Source organism: Triticum dicoccoides, chromosome 5A (genome assembly GCF_002162155.2).
Source record: "Triticum dicoccoides isolate Atlit2015 ecotype Zavitan chromosome 5A, WEW_v2.0, whole genome shotgun sequence".
In the NCBI taxonomy this organism is placed as follows: Eukaryota; Viridiplantae; Streptophyta; class Magnoliopsida; order Poales; family Poaceae; genus Triticum; species Triticum dicoccoides.
In genome coordinates, this window is record NC_041388.1 from 126530224 (window position 1) to 126536405 (window position 6182).

General features: G+C 46.6%; 1 protein-coding gene across 1 annotated transcript in view; it reads right to left on the bottom strand.

The window, feature by feature from the left end:
- Window positions 1-108, bottom strand: part of LOC119300135 (protein DEHYDRATION-INDUCED 19 homolog 2-like) — a 4705-nt gene extending 4597 nt beyond the window's left edge. Inside the window, exon 1 of the mRNA XM_037577191.1 lies at window positions 5-108. The gene's annotated coding sequence lies outside the window, so the exon portion shown is untranslated. The remainder of the gene's footprint in view (window positions 1-4) is intronic.
- Window positions 109-6182: the final 6074 nt, after the last annotated feature.

Genomic DNA, 6182 nt, shown 5'->3' on the forward strand with positions numbered 1-6182 from the left:
TAGGGTTTTTGCGGCGGGTCGGAGGGGGGGAGGGGAGAGACACACCGACACGGCCGGGGGGAGGAGAGAGAGTGTGGGTGGCTAGCTATTTGGGTGAACGGGGGAGGAAGGAGGGGTGGCTATGTTGCATTTTTTTTTTTTGAGGAAGGTAAAGTACCCCTCCAGATATTATATCACAAGAGTTCTAGGGATACATAAGCCCTCGGGCGGATCTAGTAGCCAGACAAACCGGCCAACATTATACCTCTGGCCTTAATCTCCTGTGTGATGTGATAATATACTGGTTTGGAGTCCTCATTCATAGTATTGATCATCCTAAGGCAATCAGAAGCCACCTTAACTCTTCGAGTAAGCAAGTCGTCCGCCAATGAGAGAGCCTCCCTTATCGCAAGAGCTTCAACGGTTTCTGCATCTGAAATTCCTTTGTCCGGCCGGCCGGTGAGGGGATCCATTGCTGGACATTGGTCTCCACTTGTCTTGCTTGTACCTTGTTATTCATCTTGCTCTGTACCATACCTAGATCTTCCATGAAACTCCTGATGAAGCAATGAGTAGATAATGGACATTGGAATAGATTTTCATGAATTACCTTCCGCCTTGCGTGCCAGATAGCCCATAGGGAGACAAACGCCTCTGTCATTTCACTAGAGGGTAATTTTTCAATGAGCTCAAAAATCCAGTCCCTCGCATTCCCTTGCTGCGTCATGGAGACCTGTTCCGCAACCTCCACTGATGCCAAAGCCCAAACGCATTTAGCCATTGTACACTCGATCAACGAATGCTTCCACGAGTCATCTTCTCCACACACTGCACATTTATCTTCCACTGCCATATTTCTATGTTTAAGAACATCACTCGTCGGGAGAGAGTGCTTTGCTAGCCTCCATAGAAAAACTTTTATTTTGGATGGAACTTGGATTCGCCAAAGGGAAGTCCACTGTTTTTCTACCTTTTTTGTATCAGACGAAGCAGTTGACCCCTCCAGCCAAGCTTCCCTTGTTGTCTTGGTATGCACAAGCATCTTCTATGCTGATCGAACTGTAAAAACCCCTTTGCGGTCATAGTGCCAAGCCCACTCGTCCTGCTGGTTCCTGGTCGACAAAGGGAGGTTCAGAATCGCCTCCACATCCATCGGCAGGAAAACACTCCTTAAGCTTCTCACAGTTCCATGTTGCTGACGTACGATCAATGAACTCACTCACCCTGGAAGGGGCATGCGCCGCCAGGCAAGCAATAGGTCGTAGTCTCCCATCTCGGGGCAGCCAGTTATCATTCCATGGATCGGTAGCTTCGCCCGTACCAATTCTCTTAATTATCCCTTGCTTCAGAGTATCTCTCCCATCAAGGATAGCTCGCCATACCTGCGACGGTCGCGAGCCCAAATCTGCTTGCAAGAACTCTGTTGCTGGGAAGTATCTCGCTTTGAGTATCCTCGCACTCAAACTATCTGGTGATTGTAGAACCCGCCATGCTTGACGAGCTAAAAGAGCTAGGTTGAACAATTCTATGTCCCTAAACCCTAGTCCTCCCATGTACCGTGGCTTTGTCATATCCGACCATGCCACCCAACAAGCTTTTCGTTCACCAGCTTTACATCCCCACCAGAACTTACGTAGGATGGAATTGATCTCCTGGCATAAGCCTCTTGGTAACCTGAAACATGACATCGAGTAAGTGGGTATCGCCTGCGCTACAGATTTGATGAGGACATCTTTAGCTGCTGCTGACAATGTCTTCTCAAACCAACCCTGCACCCGCTTCCATATTTTGTCTTTCAAGAACTGGAGTTTACCATTTTTATCTCGCCCCACATCAATTGGCATTCCTAGATATTTCTCATTCAGTGTCTCCTGGTGGACATCAAGCCAATCTTTAATATCATGTCTCAATGCCTCCGAGCACCCCTTGCTGAAGAAAATGGACGATTTGTCCAGATTTACTCGCTGCCCTGACGCATTACAATATAATTCCAAAACATCCCGAATGTGATTCGCACTCTCCAGATTTGCCTTGAAGAACAGCAGGCAAACATCTGCAAACAGTAAGTGGCTTATCGCCGGTGCCGACTCTGCCACTTTTACACCTTGAAGAGCTGATGATTCACAACGATCTTTTATGAGGCTTGATAAGCCCTCTGCTGCTAACAAAAACAAATACGGAGATATTGGATCACCTTGTCTTAAACCTCGGGAGGGGGCAAACTTTTCAGACTTCACACCATTGAAGAGAATGGAAAAAGAGACTATTGAAACAAGCCTCATTACCATATTAACCCACTGTTGGTGAAAACCAAGCTTGGACATGATTGCACGTAGGTAGCTCCACTCAATTCTGTCATAAGCTTTCCTCATGTCCAGCTTGAGAGCACAGAAATTGTTCTTCTTTGCTTTGTTTCCCTTCATAAAATGTAGACATTCAAAAGCAGTAATAATGTTATCTGTAATAAGGCGCCCAGAAACAAATGCCGACTGCTCCTCTGCTACAATCTCCGGGAGGATTATCTTCAAACGATTCGCCAAAACCTTTGAGGCAATTTTGTATAAAACATTGCACAATGCTATAGGTCTGAACTGGCTAAGATCTTCCGGGCTGGCAACTTTAGGAATCAGCACTAAAAAGGTTTGATTAATAGATGCCATATCTTCCTCACATCGCAGTAACCGCAGCACTGCCATGGTAACTTCCTCCCCACACACTGCCCAATGGCGCTGGAAAAAGTGTGCCGGGTACCCGTCCGGACCAGGAGACTTGGTCAGGAACATCTGGAATAATGCCGTCCTAACCTCCTTTCCATCAAAAGGGGCGATCAACAGCTCGTTCATGTCATGTGTCACCCTGGTCTGTACCACATTTAGAACCTCCTCCAAGCCGTGAGTCGCCTCGGACCCATATAGGTCAGTATAAAAGGCTGTTGCTAGCGCACACATTTCTGCCTCATCCTCCGTGTACTCTCCATCTTCCCTCCTCAACCGAGTAATACGATTTTTCTTCCTTCTCTGACTAGCACGGAGATGAAAAAAATTTGTATTCTTGTCACCTTCAGACAACCATTGGATCCTCGACCTTTGGCGCCACATCACCTCCTCTCTCTGTTGTAATTCAATGAGCATGTTGCTGATCTTTATCTCCGCATGACTAGGGCCAACCCGGATCGGATCAGCTCTCAGTCTTCCCAGCTCAGTGGTAAGTTCGCTGATTCGCCTTTTAACACTACCAAAGGTGTCACGTTCCCAAGACTGCAACTTGGTCGAGATGGATTCCAGCTTGTGCTGTAGCTCACCACATGTGGTGGCCTTTCCCTTTTCCTGCCAAAGATTAGATAACAATGGCGAGAAAGAGTCATGAGACTCCCACATAACCTCGTACCTGAACAACTTGTTCTTTTTTCCAATTGGATGCCGCTCCACATGTCCAGAAAGCCTGAGTAGTATTGGGCAATGATCCGATCCAGCTGCTACAAGGTGGAACAAAGTAGCGTCAGGATATCTCGAACTCCAGTCCGGAGAAGCTAAGGCTCTATCCAGGCGAACTCTACAGAAACTGCCCCCGGCAACTCGCTTCTCAAAGGTCCAGGAATTTCCCTTGTAACCTAGATCAGCCAGGCCACACACATCCAACATATCTCGGAAGCCAGACATCTGGGCATAACTTCTCTCCAACACTCCAACGTGCTCGTGGCTGTGTAAGACTTCATTAAAATCCCCTATACACATCCACGGCAAGTCCGAAGATGCTCTTATAAACTTCAACATGTCCCACGTTTTGTGTCTTTCCGCCACGCGTGCCTCCCCATACACACACGTAAGTCTCCATGAGCCCCCTTCCAACCCAGTTACAATCGCATCCATGTGATACTGTGAATATGGTAATATTTCAACTTTAACATCATCATTCCAGTACATACCCAGGCCACCAGATCGACCTGTACTGCTAACTGCAAAACCATTCTTAAAACCAAGCAATGTTGCTAATTTTTCTACTCTAGTTCTGTGAAGCTGGGTTTCCACTACACAGAGCACAGTAGGAGCATGTGTTTGCACTAAAGTGCGCAATTCTCTGACTGTCGAGGACATGCCCAAACCTCGACAGTTCCAGCTTATTACACTCATTGATTCCCGCGGCCCTCCACTTGGGAGGCCGCTGTCATGGTTGTCTGGTTTTTTGCTTTCTTCTTATTCCCTCTTGGCGAAATATAAACTGGCGGTAGAGGAGGAACAGACTCTCCCTCTCCACTTGAGCTTGAAGCTTGTGCCGTGCTTCCATCACCCACCAATGCAAGAGCTAGGTTCCTTCTGACCAAAGGGTCATTAACGATAATTGATTCTGAAGAGTTCTTTACTGGTGTAACCAAACCTGCATCGCTTAGGCACCTCTTGCGCAAGATGATCTCCTTCTCGGTTTCAGCCGAATCCTTGACCTCCTCTCCCGCTGAACTGTTTTCCGTTCCCACATTATCTGGAGCTTTCTCTTGGCGGACAGCCTCCTGCTCCTTGGCCCTCTGCCCACGGCCGCCGTTTCTGCCAGGATTGCGCCCGCCACGGCCGCCGCGATTCCCCCGTCCTTCATTACGTCCTCTCTGAAACCATGGACCGGCCCCAGGGGTTCGCCGTCTCCAATCTTCAAACGATGCGATCATCCAATCACCGTATTCCAAGGTTCTTTGATCATGCACCCCATCACCGCAGATCATACTGTCATGTCCAATCATTCCACAAGCCTCACAAAACCTAGGGAGCTTCTCAAATAATACACAGTAGGTCTGTCTCCTCTCCCCCTCGGGTGTTATAGAGACAAAGCGGGTGAGAGAGGAATTTATGTCAATCTTAACCCTTGCTCGTACAAAATTAGCACCAGTTAGTGATGGCGCGTACATCTCTACAGCAAGTACTGTACCCACCCTAGCAGCCAGATCTTCCACAAGTTCCTTCTGACGAAATAGAGGGGGTATATTGTGGATCTGTACCCACACAGCCAGCCTATCCAGTACCACAGAAGCTGGGTCTGCAATTCCATCATAAGGCTCAATGATTAGCCCCATATCCCTGAACATCCAAGGACCTTCTTCAGTCAAACGTTTCCAGTCGCCCAAGCAAGAGACTTGAAGCACATACAAATCCCCTCCTACCGGCCTGATCATCCACTCACGTGCAAAATTCCATGCTACATCCATCGTGGAGTAGAACGACTTCCTGCTGTAAGTTCTACGGGTGTGAACTTTGACCAGTGCCATCCATCGCGCCTCTTCTTTCAGAGCAGCGAAATCGTCCTTTGGTAAGACAACATCGTCGAGTTCACTATCCTTCAGATGAAGCTTCTTCAGCATCTCCTCAATATCCAGCTTCTTCCTAGCCGAGAAACCCCCCTCCAGTATGGTGGGAATTACGGGGCACTGTAAATGGGCTGACGGCCTCAAGCCCAGTGTGGATCCAGCCTGCCCATTTTGTCCACATTATCTGGAAAAGAAAAGGTTCTTGTCCACATGCACCTAATGACACGTTTCACTGGGGGGGGGGACGCTTATGGCACGTGAGGAAAATGGCAACTCGGCATCCTCACATGGCGTAGTAGTTCTCTTTTTGCGTAGGTCCAGGAATAATGCACGTACACCGAACTTTGTTTTAGAGATGGCTCTGAAAAACGGAAGCTGTTACCCTTGTGTAACATGAATAAAAAACATATTTTTTACGGGTATTGATATTAGTGTGTAACTATTTTGTTTTCACAAAATGCCCTTGTAGCTTAGTTGGTTAGAGCACCCGTTTAGTAAGCGGGAGGTCTTGAGTTAAACTTGAGAGTACTTTGTAACTGTTTTAATTTTTTGCATTTCAAGCTGTCGAACTTTAGTTGGGTTTTTTTTCTTTTCGATGTTAATTTTTTGCATTTCAAGCTGTCGAACTTTGTAGTTGTTTTATTTTTGTTCATTTCAAGCTCAAACTGTTTCTCTCTTCGATGCTTCTCATTAATTGTGATGTTAATTTTTTTTCATGTAATGATCATAGAAAATCGGCTAGATCTAAACTTCGTAACTGTTTTAATTTTTTGCATTTCAAGCTGTCGAACTTTAGTTGGTTTTTTTTTCTTTTCGATGTTAATTTTTTGCATTTCAAGCTGTCGAACTTTGTAGCTGTTTTATTTTTGTTCATTTCAAGCTCAAACTGTTTCTCTCTTCGATGCTTCTCATT